A 19,766-nucleotide genomic window follows, 5' to 3' on the forward strand; every position below is an offset into this window, starting at 1 on the left:
TCTCACCGTATAAGAGTAGGATGGCTGAAGTGGAGAGCTGCGAAAGGGGTTTTGTGCGACAAGAAGATACCCCTTAAATTGAAGGGGAAATTCTTCAAGGTAGCGATTAGACCGGCCATGTTGTACGGATCGGAGTGTTGGCCAATGACGAAGGCCCAAGAGAGGAGGATGGAGGTGGCAGAAATGAGGATGCTTAGGTGGACGTGTGGTAAGACCATGTTAGACATGATACCTAATGGAATTTTTAGAAAGAACTTAAAAGTTGGGAATATCGTCAACAAGATGAGAGAAGGACGACTTAGATGGTTTGGCCATGTAAGGAGGCGGCCACCCACAACACCAGTCAGGAGAGTGGAAGCCCTCACGGTTGGGGGCGTAAGGAGAAGAGGTAGACCTACACGTAGGTTGGAGGATAGACTGAAGCTTGACATGAAGGAGTTTTTATTGATCGAGGACATGACTTCTGATAGAAATTTGTGGAGGAGTAGAATTAGGATTGATGACTAGGTTGTATATATATTTTATTTTATATTCTTATTTTTTTAATTTTCTATTTAGTTTTATATATTTTTATCGTATGCCTTTTTGCCTACTTGTTTTTTTGCTTCATATATGTTTGTATTACCATTTTTTTTTTCACATACTAATACTTATTGTAGCATATCCCAACATGTTGTGTACATTACATTATACTTATTTACATTCCTTATAGCACTATACCGTTACATGTTGCATTACATTATATCGCATTAAATTACACGTATTTACATTTACATGCTACATGTCTTTATGCTTACATAGTATACTTATATGTTTTATACTGCATATTATAACTACATGCTTTATACCTACATGCTTACATACACATTTTATACTTACATGGCTTGTTATACTTGCATACTTGACACTTACATTTTTCACTTATATGTTCTTTTACTTTACTTTGTTACATGCCATATTTACCTTTACATTTTTCACGGTAAGGTTCCTTTTATCTACTTTACTTTACTTGCATTTAGTTACTTCACTTAACGGATTTCATGGTTCTTCTGGCAGGAGGTCCTTGGGAAGCAGCCTCTCTGCCCTATAGTATAGGGAGGGACGACTTCTTTTACCCGCGGACCGATAGGTATCCGTGGGGGGAGGAATGACTTCCCTTTTACTCTAGGGTAGAGGAAAGACTGTCTACATCTAACCTCCCCCATACTCCACTTTAGTGGAATTGGGTATTGTTGTTGTTGTTGTTGTTGTTGTTGTTGTTGTATCAATCAGTTGAACCCCTATAGGTATATTGTGATAGCTGTAAGAGTTAGAAGAAAATAGATTTATTTTTTCTTTCTTCTTTTCTTTCTTCTTTTCCCCTGTTCGATTACTTTATATTTAACTTTTGAATTCGAACGAATTTTGAAAATCCTTTAATGCAGTTCTCTTATAAATCCTTCAATTAACGTATCTGAAAAATCTCAAGCTTAATTCCTCGTATCGAGTATCAATTGTCGAGTCAAAGTTTTTGTTCTTAAAAGTCAAACCGGGGTTCATCAATCGAATTGGAAATACCTGTGATGAATTAAGTTGAATCAATGATTCCATTAGCTTCAAAAGGTGAATTGCAACCTATTTCGTTTTATAATCTTTGTCTAAAACGATTCGGAATTCAAAAATCAATTTATTTATTTTTTTATATTCACGACTGCACAGCAGTCGGTTTTTTTTCCATTTTCTTTTAAAAATCGATCGAGGTATCAATTAAAAGGAGTTTATGATTATGTTTTAAAACTTAATATTTTTGTGTTGTAAAAAAAAAAATTCTATCTCTGGTTGTCTGAATAAGAGGTAGAAGATGAAAAGGGAAACCGGAAAACAATTAGGTTAAATATATTAAAGGTATCATTTAAATCAGAAAATAGCAGCAGCGTGATGGTCTAGGTGTGTGTCGGGGTAGCGGGAGGTTGCGGGTTCGAGTCCCGTCTTGGACAGTCCACTTCTTTTTAGTGCTATTAAGGTATAATTTAATATCATTATTATTATTTTTATTAATATTGTTATCACTATGATTATTATTATTATTATTAGTATTATAGTAATTATTGTTATGAATATCTTTGATACAAATATTAAAAGGGTTACTAAAGGTTTGTATTATTAATTATTATTATTATTAACATAACTTAGGATATTATCAAATTTTTTTTTTGCTAGTATTATCAATACTAAAATGATTATTATTAGTATTATTATAATTTTATTAGTATTGCTAGCATCATTATAACTAAAAGGATATTTAACATGTTGATAACGTAAGTGTAGGATAAAAGATGACATAATAGAGATTATAGGAAATGATTATAAGAATTCATGTAAAAGTCATGAGTTGACTATGAAATAAAGTTACAAGAAACTACAAACATTAGTTTAGAAACTAAATACGAAAATTATGATTACTATGACCATGATTATAAAAGTTTTAATAATATTGTTAAACTTATGAATATAAAAACCGAGTATGAGTGTTATTATGAAAATGATTAATATTTTAATTGATTTATGATTTAAAAGAATTACTACAATCATCATAAATATTGTTTCTATTGTTATAAAGCTTAGTATTACTATCATTATTAATATCGTTATTTTTATTAACATTATTATCATCACTATCATTATTGTTATTATATAATATCAATATTATTAGTACTAATATTAATATTATCATAATTATTAAATTCTCAAGCGAAAACTATTTGTATAAATATATATTTAACACAAACTTAACTATATTTATCAAACCTACTAATATCAATTATATAAATACTTACAAATAACAAACTATCAATTTTTAAATATAACATTAGACATGTATGTATATAAAAATAGATATTAATAAACTATGTAAATATTAACTATTATGAATATATACACAAATTAAACATACATAATATATATAAATTAAAGATACAATAAATAAATTTATTCAGTTACGATTATATGTTTTAATACAAATATACAAATGATATAGGTTCGTGAATCCGAGGCCAACCCTATTCTTGTTCAATGTCGTCATATGTATTTTTACTACAAAATACATTAGGTGAGTTTCATTAATCCCTTTTTAAATGCTTTTGCAATATATATTTTTGGGACTGAGAATACATGCGCTGCTTTTATAACTGTTTTACGAAATAGACACTAGTAAATGAAACTACATTCTATGGCTGGATTATTAAACCGAATATGTCCCTTTTTATTAAGTCTGGTAATCTAAGAATTAGGGAACAGACAAACTAATTGACGCGAATCCTAAAGATAGATCTATTGGGCCTAACAAACCCCATCCAAAGTACCGGATGCTTTAGTACTTCGAAATTTATATCATATCCGAAGGGTGTCCCAGAATGATGGGGATATTCTTATATATGCATCTTGTTAATGTCGGTTACCAGGTGTTCACCATATGAATGATTTTTATCTCTATGTATGGGATGTGTATTGAAATATGAAATCTTGTGGTCTATTGTTACGATTTGATATATATAGGTTAAACCTATAACTCACCAACATTTTTGTTGACGTTTAAAGCATGTTTATTCTTAGGTGAATACTAAGAGCTTCCGCTATTGCATACTAAAATAAGGACAAGATTTGGAGTCCATGTTTGTATGATATTGTGTAAAAACTGTATTCAAGAAACTGATTTCGATGTAACATATTTGTATTGTAAACCATTATGTAATGGTCGTGTGTAAACAGGATATTTTAGATTATCATTATTTGATAATGTACGTAAAGCTTTTTAAACCTTTATTTATGAAATAAAGGTTATGGTTTGTTTTAAAAATGAATGCAGTCTTTGAAAAACGTCTCATATAGAGGTCAAAACCTCGCAACGAAATCAATTAATATGGAACGTTTTTAATCAATAAGAACGGGACATTTCAGTTGGATACCCCGTCCTAATCTATCTGGACGAAGTTACTAACATCTGGTCCCATTGCGATGATCGACTCCAAATAATGTCTTTAAAATGAGCAAATGCACAGCGGAAGATTTCTTTCATACCTGAGAATAAACATGCTTTCAAGTGTCAACCAAAAGGTTGGTGAGTTCATAGGTTTATCTTAAAATAATAAAATTCATCATTTTGATAGACCACAAAATTTAAATGCTGCATGATACAAATGGGCCCGAATCCTATACCCACCTATAATGTACATGCTATATCTTTTAAATACAGTACATCTTTCTCATGTACGAAACCATTTTCATAAATCATAGTAACCGTACACATATTTTGTGCACAAAAATAACATACACATAACCTGTGTATAAAATCATTCTCTCGATATATAACATTCACATCAACTAGTGGCAATTATCATGTCTACATAATTCAATGGTGGCAATTATCATGTCCATATAATTTAATGGTGGCAATTATCATGTCCACATAATTCAATGGTGGCAATTATCATGTCCACATAATTCAATAATAATCCGCAGAACTTCTGTCTGCACAATAATTCATTCGAGGAATGTTTTGCTTGTGTCTATCTCGTCAAACATTTATAAAAGCATTTCATGTATTCGCAGTTCAAAATATATTTCAAAAGCATTTAATAAAGCAGTTGTAAAAACAGCGCATATATTCTCAATCCCAAAAATGTAAAGAGTAAAAGGGAATCAAATGAACTCACGCATATAAATATTGTAAAACAGTTAATAAAGCATTTGCATGTATTCTCAGCCCAAAAACGAAAAGAGTTAAAGGGAGCAAATGAAACTCACCATACTGTATTTTGTAGTAAAAATACATATGACGTCATTTAACAAGTGTAGGTTTGACCTCAGATTCACGAATCTATATCATGTATATATATATCAACACACATATTTGTAATCAAACAAATTTATATATATAATAATTTATTAGTTATATCATTTTTATATTAATAACCTAAATATTTCATATATTTATTTTATATATTTAAAATAATTAAAATTATAAATTTTGCTATGTTATATGTATTTAATACATTTTTGTATATATATATATTTCATTCTTCAATTTTCTTCATCTAATTGATCTCTCTCAAGTTTTATCTTCAAGTTCTAAGTGTTCTTCATAAATTCCAAAAGTTCTAGTTTCATAAAATCAAGAATACTTCCAAGATTGCAAGTTTACTTCCAAGTTTTCTAAATCCATTCCAAGTAATCATTCAAGATCAAGAAACCTTTGTTACTTACAGTAGGTTATCTTTCTAATACAAGGTAATAATTATATTCAAACTTTAATTCACTTTCTATAACTATAACAATCTTATTTCGAGTGGAAATCTTACTTGAAATTGTTTTCGTGTCATGATTCTGCTTCAAGAACTTTCAAGCCATCCAAGGATCCTTTGAAGCTAGATCTATTTTTCTCATTTCCAGTAGGTTTATCCAAGGAACTTGAGGTAGTAATGATGTTCATAACATCATTCGATTCATACATATAAAGCTATCTTATTCGAAGGTTTAAACTTGTAATCACTAGAACATAGTTTAGTTAATTCTAAACTTGTTCGCAAATAAAAGTTAAACCTTCTAACTTGACTTTTAAAATCAACTAAACACATGTTCTATATCTATATGATATGCTAACTTAATGATTTAAAACCTGGAAACACGAAAAACACCGTAAAATCGGATTTACGCCGTCGTAGTAAAACCGCGGGCTGTTTTGGGTTGGATAATTAAAAGCTAAGAAGAACTTTGATTTAAAAGTTGTTATTCTGGGAAAATGATTTTTATTATGAACATGAAACTATATCCAAAAATTATGGTTAAACTCAAAGTGGAAGTATATTTTCTAAAATGGTCATCTAGACGTCGTTCTTTCGACTGAAATGACTACCTTTACAAAAATAACTTGTAACTTATTTTTCTGACTATAAACCTATACTTTTTCTATTTAGATTCATAAAATAGAGTTCAATATGAAACCATAGCAATTTGATTCACTCAAAACGGATTTAAAATGAAGAAGTTATGGGTAAAACAAGATTGGATAATTTTTCTCATTTTAGCTACGTGAAAATTGGTAACAAGTCTATTCCAACCATAACTTAATCAACTTGTATTATATGATCATAATAAGGTACGTGTTGATCAGGTTGTTGTTGTTGTTCCTGTTGTTGCTGCTGTTCAGGTTCATATGGCATTTCTGGTTCAGGTTCTGGAGCAGGTTGCCTGGATGATGATGAAGCACCATCAGTATCGGTATTTTTCTTCTTGTCGAAAAATTCGAACCTAGGCATGATTAGAGCGGATTGTAGGACGAAATTTGGTGAAATTTGGTGTTAAAATGATGAATTTAGAGTGATTTGTGTGTGTGAGTTCGTGTGTTTATGTGTGTGTGAAGTGGAGACAGAGGGCAAGCTCGCTGGGTATAAGTTCCTGACCAGTATTCTCTTTCCATGCGATCGCATGGAATTGAGGTGTAAACCCCATGCGATCGCATGGGGTCCGGGTACTTTTTTTTTTATTATATAAAACCTTTTACTTTTAACACAAAATAATTAAATTAAATTTTAAAATTTTGCTTTCCTTTTTATTTAGGACGAGGTCATTTCGGATCATTGTCCTAGTCCGTCCCTCGATAAAATTTTAAAATTTGTTATTTTTAAGCGCGGTTTTAAAAGTAAAGATTTTTTTTTTTGGGTTTTTTTTAAATGTTTTTGGCATATTTTAATTCAATAAGATTAAAAATAATGATAATAAAAATTCTCGTCCCTCCCTTGGGTAGAGCAATTTCGGTTCAACGACCTAGTTTTCAACTCACGACGAATTTGAAAAATCAAATTTTAACTTAGTGAAATAAAGTAAATTTTTTTTTTAAATTCACACCAAACTTAAATTTAAAATGCATAAAATTAAAAATTCATATTATTAATATTTTTATACATACAAACTTTATATTAAAAATATTAATTTTTTTCAAATATTTACAAACTTAAATATATTTATTTTAAAAAGTTTACAATAATAATTTAATATTAATTTTAAAAACAAAGTAAAAATAAAATTAAAAATCTTTTTGGTCTTTTATCCCACTTTAATCAATTAAATATTTTCAAAAATATACGCCCCTCTTTTCGGTAAAGAAATTTCGACTATATTACCTAGTTTTACTCCTGACGAATTTCTGAAATATTTTGGGTTGATTGATTAAAGATATTTATACCTTAAGAATAAACGGTAAATTTCGCAGTGATGTAATAAATTTTTGTATGATATCAATAATTTCGGTTACGCATACCTAATTTTATTGAATACCAATTTAATACTTTATAGCGAACGATTTAGCGTTTATTATCAAAAGGTTAAAAGCAATAAAAATAAAAATAAAAATAAAAATAAAAACTGTACATACTTACCTGTGAGAAAGAATTCTCAGAGACCTGTTTTAGCCGACTCATAGGAGAGTCGTGTGATTTGGTTCTCCATAGCTACGTAAGCATAACCTCGAATCTTCAATATCTTTTCTTCTAAACATATAAACGATCCTTCTCTGCATAGAGTAATAAATTCGGTATTTGAATATGTTTGATTATTTGAACATTTACCTTCGTGTAACCATTTTCCGCATTTATAACATCTTTCAAGGTGCCGTGCTCTTCTTTTCGTTGCGGATTTTGATTTTCCTTTTCCAAAATGTATCTTATGATGATCTTTTCTGAGTTCTTTTCTTACTCCGTCCATTTTGGCTCTTATGAATGATACCAGTTCACTCGGAAGTGTGTCATTATTACGTTTAGTAATCATAGTGTGTAGCATTAGACCATGGTTCAGATCAAATGAATTCTTCATCACGTAAAACCTAAAAAAAATAAAAAATTTAGAATGGGGGGAGAAGACTAGTTCTTTAGGGTCTGCTGGGGAAAGACCATTCGGATTCCATTCTCGAGAACTACACGAAAACAGAATATCTAACTCTAACAGAAATAACTATTACCCTAAAAAGATTCGAACCTTCCCACACTTAGTTAGCTGTGGGTTCCAAATTGTGATTAACTTCATCTTCAACTTTCATTAGATTATCTATGTAATGTTTAACTCTGTGACCATTAACTTTAAATTCAATCCTATTTGAATTTATTAATTCTACTGTTCCGTACGGGAAAAATCTTTTGACTATGAATGGTCCAGACCATCTTGATTTCAAATTTCCAGGAAATAGCTTGAATCGTGAGTTGAAAAGAAGGACTCTGTCTCCTTCTTTAAATTCTTTTGAACTTCTGATTCTTTTATCATGCCATTTCTTCGTTCTTTCTTTATAGATTAACGAATTTTCGTATGCTTAATGTCTTAATTCTTCTAATTTGTTTAGTTGATTTAACTGTAGACGTCCGGCTTTATGTAAATCAAGATTACATGTCTTCAAAGCGCAAAATACTTTGTGTTCAATTTCTACTGGAAGATGACATGCTTTTCCGTAAACGTGTTTAAAAGGTGTGGTTCCAATTGGAGTTTTGTAGGCTGTTCTAAAAGCCCAGAGTGCATCATCCAATTTCATGGACCATTCCTTCGAATTTGATCCTACGGTTTTCTCTAGAATACGTTTTAAAGCTCGGTTGGTATTTTCAACTTGTCTACTTGTTTGTGGATGATAAGCGGTTGAGATTTTATGAGTTACTCCATATCTTTTGAGAACTTTCTCAAGTTGATTATTACAAAAATGAGTACCCCGATCAATTATTAAAGCTTTCAGTGTTTCGAACCTTGCAAAAAGACGTTTTAAGAAGTTGACTACAACTCGTGCATCGTTAGTTGGGAGAGCTTGTGCTTCCGCCCATTTAGATACATAATCAATGGCAACGAGAATGTAGAGATTATTATGAGATTTTGGAAATGGACCCATAAAGTCAATACCCCAAATGTCAAATACTTCACATACTTGAATGACATTTTGTGGCATTTCATCACGTTGACTTATTTTTCCGGCCCTTTGAAAAGCATCACAGGATTTGCAAAGAAGGTGTGCGTCTTTGAAAATTGTAGGCCAATAAAATCCAGCGTCGTAAACTTTTCTTGCTGTAAGTTGAGGCCCATAATGCCCTCCTGTTGGTCCTGTGTGACAATGATTTAAGATTTGACTAGCTTCATCTCCGAATACACATCGGTGTATTATTCCATCGGGACAACTTTTAAACAAAATGTGAATCTTCCCAGAAATAGTGTTTTATATCACTAAAGAATTTCTTTCGTTTTTGGTACGACAACCCTTTTTCAAGTTATCCACATACTAAGTAGTTTGTATAGTCTGCAAACCATGGAATTTCACTATAATCTATCTTCAATAGATATTCATCAGGAAAGTTATCTTGTATGGCCGATTCATTTAGAACTTCTAATTCAGGATTTTCAAGACGAGAAAGATGATCAGCTGTGAGATTTTCTACTCCCTTTTTGTCTCGGATTTCTATATCAAACTCTTGTAAGAGTAAGATCCAACGGATTAATCGTTGTTTAGCATCTTGTTTTGAAAATAGGTATCTAAGAGCAGAATGGTCAGTATAGACCACCGTTTTAGCTAGAACGAGATATGAACGAACTTTGTCAAAAGCAAAGACAATAGCAAGGAGTTCTTTTTCAGTAGTTGTATAATTCGTTTGTGCTCCTTGTAACATTTTACTAGCGTAATAAATAGGTTGAAATTATTTTTTAATCCTTTATCCTAAAACGGCTCCCATTGCAAAATCACTTGCATCGCACATTAGTTCAAATGGTAGATTCCAATTTGGAGTTATCATGATCGGTGCATTAGTGAGTTTTTCTTTAAGAATATTGAAAGATTTGATGCATTCATCTGAAAAGATGAATGGAGCATCCTTTTCTAGGAGTTTATTCATAGGAGTGGCAATTTTAGAAAAATCTTTTATGAAACGTCGGTAAAAACCGGCATGCCCTAGAAAACTCCTAACTCCTCTAATATTGGTGGAATGTGGAAGTTTAGCAATTACATCTACTTTAGCTCTATCCACTTCAATTCCTTCCTTTGAAATTTTATGACCAAGAACGATGCCTTCTCTAACCATGAAATGGCATTTCTCCCAATTAAGAACTAGATTTGATTATTCGCATCTAATAAGCATTCATTCAAGATTGACTAGACATGATTCAAATGTATCACCGAAGACTGAAAAGTCATCCATGAAAACTTCCATGCATTCTTCTATCATGTCATGAAAAATCGCCATCATGCACCTTTGAAAGGTTGCAGGGGCGTTGCAAAGTCCAAATGGCATGCGTTTGTAAGCAAAAGTACCATAAGGGTACGTGAACGTGGTTTTCTCTTGATCCTCGGGTGCTATTGGAATTTGAAAATATCTGGAAAAACCATCAAGAAAACAATAGTAACTATTTCTGGCTAATCTTTCCAACATTTGATCAATGAAAGGTAAGGGAAAGTGATCTTTTCTGGTGGTGTCATTTAATTTTCTATAATCAATACAAACACGCCATCCTGTTACAGTCCTAGTGGGAATAAGCTCATCTTTTTCATTTTTGATGACAGTCATGCCACGCTTCTTAGGTACACATTGAACTGGGCTTACCCATGGACTATCAGAGATTGGATAAATTAAACCTGCATCAAGCAGTTTAATAATTTCTTTCTTAACAACATCTTGCATATTAGGATTTAGTCTTCGTTGGCGTTGCACATACGTTTTATGACCTTCTTCCATAAGGATTTTATGTGTGCAATACGAAGGACTTATTCTTTTAATATCATGAATCTTCCATGCAATAGCTGGTTTATGAGCTTTTAGCACAGAAATGAGTTGAGATTTTTCATTTTCAGTAAGAGAAGACGATATTATTACAGGTAATTCAGATTCACCATGTAAATAAGCATATTCCAAATGGTTTGGAAGTGGCTTTAACTCTAATGTCGGTGGTTCTTCTATCGATGATTTGTATCGATATCTGTCTTCTTCTTTTAGCATTTGAATTTCTTCTGTTGTTGGTTCATATCCATTAGCCATAAGTGTAGCTAACATTTCAGTTTCATCAATTGGTTCATTTCCTTCTCCTAAAGAACATTATCATGTTCCTTGTAATTCTAAAAATTCTTCTAACAATTCTGCATGTGAATCTATAGTTTGAATATAATAACATGTATCATCTGCAGATTGCGGTTGGTGCATTGCTCTATCAACTGAAAAGGTAACACTTTCGTCGTCTATACTTAGGGTCAGTTTCTTACCGAACATGTCTATTATTGCTTTAGCCGCGTTTAAGAATGGTCTTCCTAATATGAGAGGAACTCGAGAATCTTCTTCCATGTCCAGAATAACAAAATCTACTGGAAATACTAAAGTACCAACTTTAACTAGCATGTTCTCCATTATCCCTCTAGGATATTTTACTGATCGATCGGCTAGTTGTATGCTCATTCGTGTTGGTTTCAATTCTCCAAGGTCTAGTTTAGCGTATAGTGAATATGGCATTAGATTTATACTAGCACATAAGTCTGCCAATGCTTCTATTGAACTAAGACTACCCAGAAAACATGGAATTGTGAAACTTCCTGGATCAGATAATTTTTCTGGTATCTTATTCAACAGCACTGCAGAACAATTAGCATTCATAGTAACAGCCGAGAGTTCTTCCATTTTCTTTCTATTTGTGATTAGATCTTTCAAGAATTTAGCATATCTAGGCATTCCTGAAATCACATCAATGAAAGGAAGATTTACATTTATCTGTTTAAACATATCCAAAAATTTAGATTGCTCGGCTTCAAGTCTTTCTTTTCTCATCTTACTCGGGTAAGAAAGTGGTGGTTGGTATGGTTTAACATAAGGCTTAGCCTTAATTGTGTTATCTTCATTAACCTTTTCAACTACCGGTTCTTTTTTCTTATCTTGCTCAGGTTGTGGTTCTTGTGGAGTAGGAATAGCGTCATCAGAAATCACAGGCATTTCTGGTGGTTTAAGTGTAATACCACTTCTTGTGGTAATGGCTTTAGCTGTTTCATTTCGGGGGTTAGCATTTGTATCACTAGGTAGACTTCCCAGTTTTTTTCACCTATTAACCTTGCTAGGTTACTTACTTCTTGTTTCAAATTTTGAATAGAAGCTTGTTGATTTCTAAATGCTTGAGCATTTTGTTCATTGGTTTGTTTCTGAGATGTGAAAAACTGTGTTTGAGATTCAACTAGCTTCGTCATCATATCTTCTAAATTTGGCTTTTTATCATCGGTTTGTGGTGTTTTGTTTTGAAAAATAGGTCTTTGCTGGTTGTAAGTATTATTGGATACTTGTTGATTACTTGGACCTTATTGGTTGTTGTATGGAACATTTCAGTTATAATTCTGATTTTGATTGTAAATTGGTCTTGGCGGTTGATAATTATTTTGATAATTATTTTCAGGCCTTTGGTTCATGTATGAAACATTCTCTCTTTGTTCCATTGTTTGTTCAATACTGAGACAATCTTTTGTTAAATGTGGTCCTCCACACTGCTCACAACTAATTCGTATTGAGTGAATATCTTTAGTCATCTTTTCCATTCGTCTCTCAACAGCATCTATCTTTGCAGAAATGGAATCGAAGTCATGGCTAGAATCGGCTCTAGCTGCTTTAGATGATCTAACGATATCTTTTTCTTGGTGCCACTCATGTGAGTGGGAAGCAGTGTTATCAATAATTTTGTTAGCGTCAGTTGCGGTTTTCTTCATAATGGAACCACCAGCTGCTATATCGATATCTTTTCTTGTAGTGATGTCGCATCCTTGGTAGAATATTTGTACTATTTGACAGGTGTCTAAACCATGTTGCGGACATCCTCTCAATAACTTTCCAAATCTTGTCCATGCCTCATATAGAGTTTCATTTGGATTTTGCGTGAACGTAACAATTTCTCCTTGAAGTCTCACGGCTTTAGATGCCGGAAAGAATTGTTTAAGAAATTTTTCAACTAAAACATCCCATGTATCAATCGCCCCTTCAGGTAACGATTCTAACCAATCCTTGGCTTCTCCCTTTAAAGTCCAGGGAAATAACATGAGATATACCTGTTCATCCTCCACTTCTCTTATTTTGAATAAAGTATAAATCCTATTAAAGGTTCAAAGATGTTCATTTGGATCTTCCTTCGGCGCACCACTAAATTGGCATTGATTAGTTACCATGTGTAAGATTTGTCCTTTGATTTCATAATCTGGCGCATTAATGTCAGGTTGAGTAATTGCGTGACCTTGGCCAGTGCGTTTAGCTCGCATTCGGTCTTCCATACTTAGAGGTTCCAGATTCTCCATGATTGAATTTGTTGAATCTGAATCACTAGAAGATTCTGATTTAATGGGTTGTTCCTCGACAATCTCCGTTTGAATGATTGGTGGTTCCGGAGGAAAGATTAGTAGTTCAGGATCTCTGAATTGTCCCTGAATATCCTCCGGATTCTCAATTGTGAGGTCGGGTTCAAAAAATGGATTATCGGAAAATTGAATTGGAGTACTTGGTCGACTGGATGGCGATTCTAAAGAAAAATCAACGGCGACAATATTGGCTAGATGTCTTGATCGGGTTATAGGTGGTGAACGTATGAAAGGTGGTGAACGTTTTGCTCGGTGCATTCACTGAATATCCTATTAGTTATAAAAATAAAAATTATATAAGTTATCAAAATAATAGACTTTTCTGATTTTGCCCACGTTTCGAATAACCAATAGATGCAGCAGGTAGCCAGGACCCTTTAAATCGGAAGCCCACAACTCGTCACTAACAAATCCAACTATTACTACGAACCAGAAAATTTTGGATGTCTATCAATTTAACCACTTAAAATAATTTTTTCGTTTTGAAATTTTAGAGAAGAAATAGAAAAAAATTCTAAGTCCTAAAAACTAGAGTGTCGAGAAATAAGAAAGAAAAAGAGCGCGTCGGAAACGTCAAAAAATAAAAGGTCGAAAAATAATAGGCGTCGAAAAATAAAAATAAGAAAGTAGCGCGTCGAAACTTAAAAAAGAACTAAAAACTAAGAATTAAAAGTTGCGTCTAAAAATATTAAAGCTTAAAAAAAATACTATATCCCAAATGGCAATAACTTAAAAAGTACTAAAATTTATAAATCGGCGTCGCAAAATTCTAAAGCACCTAAATCTTAGTCTAAAGAAAAAGCACTTAAGGGATTTTACGGCAAAGCCTAAAAATCTAGAAATAAAAAATAACTACGGCAAAAACTATATTAAAACTAGTTACGAGCGATAAAAATACAAATTACGTACTAAATAATAAAAATATACAATTTATAAAAAGAGATAAAAATTGATAAAATTACTAATTTTTATAAAAATATTAATTTTATATTATATATTATATAAAAGTATTAGGTTTATAATCTAATAAAACTAATTTAAACTAAATAAAACAAATTAAATACTAAAACTAAAATAAACTATAATTAATTAAACCCTAATTAGGTTAATATTAATAATTATTATTAATTTTAAACCCTAATTCGATGAAACTGATGTACCAGGCATGTCAAATCACTCCATGCGATCGCATGGAGTGTAGGTTAAAATATCATGCGATCACATGAGTCTTGGATTCAGCTCAGATATTGGGCTGCTACAGTACCAAGTCCGAATGTTTTTACTTTTTTTTTCTTTTTTCTGTTTTCTGTTTTATATTTATACAAAATATATATAAAAATTAAATAAAAACTTAATTTTTAAATAAAAATAAAAACTTTATAATTTTATAAATTTTAAACAAACTCTTAAAAATATATACATTTTGTTTTTTCCTTTTATATTTTTGTATATATATATTTTTTTTATATTTTTAAAAACGTATATTTTTACAAATTAAAAACTTAATAAAACTTTAATAAAAATCTTTTTTTATATATATAGCGTTGCGCTTTCGGCGTTTAACTTTCCCCGGCAGCGGCGCCAAAAATACTTGATGTTATACGAGGGGTATATGAAATAGTATTAATTTTACAAGGAAATACTATTAAATACGATACAATTTTACACAAGTTATTTATTTATTTATAGAGGGGATATACCTAAACCTTGCTACAACACTTATAGGCAGTGTACCTAATCGTACAGTAGTGTAGTTTTTAGTAAGTCCGGTTCGTTCCACAGGAATCTTAGCCAAGTTTTACGCTATATTTTTAAAAACTATATTTGTATAAATATAAATATATATATATATATATAAGTAGTATTATTATTATAAAAGGGGGATTTTACCGTTTAATGACCGGTTTTTCGATTTTTAAAACTTTAGTCGCAGTTAAAACCTAATGTAAAATATTAAAAATAAATATAACTTAATTTAAAGCTAAAGTAAATAACGATAATTAAAGTGCGATAAATAAAATTACGATAAATAAAGTTGCGATAATTAAAAAGTATGATAATTAAAAGTGCAATTAAATACAATGACAGTAAATAAAAGTGCGATAATTAAAAGTTCAATTAAATATGAAATATATAAATTATGCTTATTTAAACTTCCGTAATCATGATGTTTGACGTGTTGATTTTTATTTTATTACCATGGGTTAATTTTCATTTGTCCTGGATTATTCAATATGTCCGTCTGGTTTTTGTCCATAACAGTCCATCAGTCATAAATATAAAGTGCGAGTGTCCTCGTCAAATTATCCTTATATCCGAAGTTAAATATTCCAACTAATTGGGGACTTAAACTATAATTACACCAAGTGTCCTTGTATATAATTTACCCCTGTTTTAATAAATCCATTGACTATTAATCCATTCCCGTGTTCGGTTAAATGAACGATTATTAGTACTTATAAATATCCCACCCATCGTGTCCGATCGAGTGTATGTGGTTATTTATAGGTACGTCCAATTGTAAATCTTTATATTAAATTAACAAACTATCCTTTAATTAAACAAATATAAAGCCCATTAATAGCCCATAGTCTAATTTCTACAAGTGTCGTTCTTTTGTCCAAACCCCAATTATGGTACAAAGCCCAATTACCCCGTCTTAAATATTTAGCCTAACATCACGATTACTTCGGTTTAAATAAGCATAATAATAACTTAGCTACGAGAAATTAATTTAAAAAGGTTGAACATAACTTACAATGATTAAAAATAGCGTAGCGTTACACGGACAGAATTTCGACTTACACCCTTACAACATTCGCTAACATACCCTTATTATTAAAATTAAAATTAAAATTAAAATTATAATATATATATATATATATATATATATATATATATATATATATATATATATATATATATATATATATATATATATATATATATATATATATATTACGAGTGAGAGATAGGAAGAGAAAAAGATATGTCAAATTCGTCGACCAAACTTTGCAATTTATAGGACCTGAGCTGAAAAAGTGTGCCATGCGATCGCATGGAATTATGACTACCAGGCCATGCGATCTCATGGCCTGCTTTTCCAGCTCACATGATTTTGTTTGTTTATTTGCCGACGTTTTAATAAATAAATATAATATATAAATAATTTTAAGAATTGTTTATATATTATATTATATTTATGTACATAGTTGACTTGTAATTTTTGCTCCGTTGTGTCGCGCGTTGAGAGTTGACTTTGGTCCCAGTTCCGGATTTTCAAACGTCCTTGCGTACAATTTAATATCTCGTACTTTGCGTTTTGCGTCTTGTACTCTTGTAATTTTGAGACGTTTCTCATCAATAATTTGAACCACTTTGATTGTACTTTGTACTTTTGAGCTTCTTGGTCGTTTGCATCTTCAATTCGTCGAATCTGTCTTTTGTCTTCACCTTTTATTATTTAAACGAATATCACTTGTAAATAGAACAATTGCAACTAAAAGCTTGTCTTTCTTGAGGGATAATGCTATGAAATATATGTTCGTTTTTAGCATTATCGCTCGTCTATTGAGAATATTGGGTTGGAAGGTTGTGGAATTGTGAATTTCAGGATCGAAGCAAATTCTTCTTCATTAACAGTCCTTATCGGTCCCACCACTTTGGTCTCGGGGGTAAAATTTTCAACGTTATCGTTTTCCCAAGAATACCAGTTTGTCACCCTTACTTCTTCTTCATCCATTGATGGATCGATGATTTTTTCGGTAGAGGCTAATGTGTCGGTATGTTGTGAAATTTGTAAGACTGAATAAAAAGTATCATCGGGATAATTGGTGATTTCAGATCTCTCGAAATCATCAAAGTTCGATGTATGAGATTTTCTTGTACATGACTCCTCAGATTAACAGGTGTATATTCTGATAGAGTTTCAGCCTGCCAATTTGCAAACTCTCTTATCTGTTCATTTTGAGCGTCAAATTCTTCGAGTTTGATTTTCATATAATCTAAAAAAATTTCAGACACATAATTTTTCTCGTCCTCTGGTTGTTGAGTTTGGATATATTCTTGGGAATAATCCCAATTTGAATCTTCATAATCGTCCCATTCAGGTTCCATGGGTGCATAATTTTCTATAGAAACATAATAATAACATTATCATGTTGAATGATAATCTCCACAGATTTCACAACCATTTATTGTTTCGTTATTCGTGATTCAAGTTTGACCGAACGAATTTTCATCAACACTCATTTGAGAGTATTGATTTAATTGATTTTGCATGTCATAAAGAGTTTCTAAAATATTTTCGAGATTTTCCATTAAACGCTTCTTACTAAATTTTAGCTACAATGTGGTGCATTTACTAATTATCCTATTAGTTATAAAAATAAAAATTATATAAGTTATCAAATTAATAGACTTTTCTGCTTTTGCCCACGTTTCGAATAGTCAATAGATGCAGCAGGTAGCCAGGATCCTTTAAATCGGAAAATCCACAACTTGCCACTAACAAATTCAACTATTACTACGAACCAGAAAATTTTGAATGTCTATTGATTCAATCACTTACAATAATTTTTCTTCAAAATTTAAAGAAATTTAAAGAAAATTCTATGTCCTAGAAACTAGAGCGAATAAATGAAAAAGAAAAAGCGCGTCGAAAAACGTCGAAAAATAAAAATGAGAAAGAAAAACATCGAAACTTAAAAGTCTAAAAATTAAAAATTAAAAATTGCGTCTAAAGGTATTAAAGCTTAAAAGGAATTCTATATCCTAAACGGCAATAACTTAATTAGGCACTAAAATCTAAAAACTGCGTCGCAAAATTCTAAAGCGCTTAAATCTTAATCTAAAGAAAAAGTACTTAAGGGATTTTACGGCAAAGCTTTAAAGATATAGGAATATAAAAATAACTACGGCAAAAACTAACTTAAAACTAATTACGAATGACAAATATTAAAAACTATTAATTTAACCGAATAAAAAGATACAAAATATAAAAATAAAACTAAAGTTATAAAAATACAATTTTTATAAAAAAATTATTTGTATAGTATTTATATAAAAGTATTAATTTATATATATTTAATAATAATATTTAAACTTAATATAACAAATTATATATTAAAACTAGAAATATAAATATGTTAAATAAATAAACCCTAATTAATAATAATAATAATAATAATAATAATAATAATAATAATAATAATAATAAGTAAACCTAATGATTTAAATAATATAAATAATTATAAACCCTAATCGTATTTAATGTGGTCCGAGGTTGTGGGCCTGTCCAGTCAACTCATGCGACTGCATGAGCATTAGCCTTCATGGTCATGCGATTGCATGGCCCAAGAATTCCTGAATCCATCCGGGCTTTTAACAGGCTTCGGACCAAATTTTATTTTATTTATTACTTGATTTATTATTATAGAAAATATTTATATTAATTTAAATAAACTTATATTTTAAAAAACTGAAATAAATAAATATATATATACATATATATATATATATACATACATACATACATATATATATATATATATATATATATATATATATATATATATATATATATATATATATATATATATATATATATATATATTAATTTTATAAATTATAAACTAAATCTTTGAAAATATATATTTTTTTTCTTATTTTTATATTTTTAACACTTATTAAAAATACAAAATATTTTTACAAAATAAGAAATCATATATAATTTTTTTACAAAAATATAGTTTTAATAAAATATAGCGTTTTTTTTTCCGAGTCCTCAGCAACGGCGCCAAAAACTTGATGTGTGCAGCGGTGTATACGAAATACTATTATTTTTATTACGGAATATGATACAAATTACACAAGTTTTTTATTTATTTATAGAATGGGATATACCTAAACCTTGCTACAACACTATAGGTAGTGTACCTAATCGTAGAGTAGTATAGTTTTTAGTAAGTCCGTTCGTTCCACAGGGAGATGGCTTATTTTACACTATATTTTTATATAACTATATTTGTACAAAATATAAATATATATATTACAATTATTATTATTATAAAAGGGGAATTTTACCGTTTAATGACTGGTTTGTCGATTTTATATTTTAAGCGAAGCGTAAAGTAAATGACGATATTTAACTAACGATAAAATAAATAACAATAATTAAAATAACAATAAATAAAAGTACGAGGAAATATGAAATAAAATATATTATGCTTATTTAAACTTCCGTACTCATGATGTTTGACGTTTTGATTTTGATTTATTACCCTGGGTTAATTGTTCCTTGTCCTGGATTATTTGATATGTCCATCTGGTTTTGTCCATAATAGTCCATCGGTCATAACTATAAAGTGCGAGGGTCTTCGCCAAATTAACCTTATACCCGAAGTCA

Source organism: Rutidosis leptorrhynchoides, chromosome 3, assembly GCF_046630445.1.
Source record: "Rutidosis leptorrhynchoides isolate AG116_Rl617_1_P2 chromosome 3, CSIRO_AGI_Rlap_v1, whole genome shotgun sequence".
In the NCBI taxonomy this organism is placed as follows: Eukaryota; Viridiplantae; Streptophyta; class Magnoliopsida; order Asterales; family Asteraceae; genus Rutidosis; species Rutidosis leptorrhynchoides.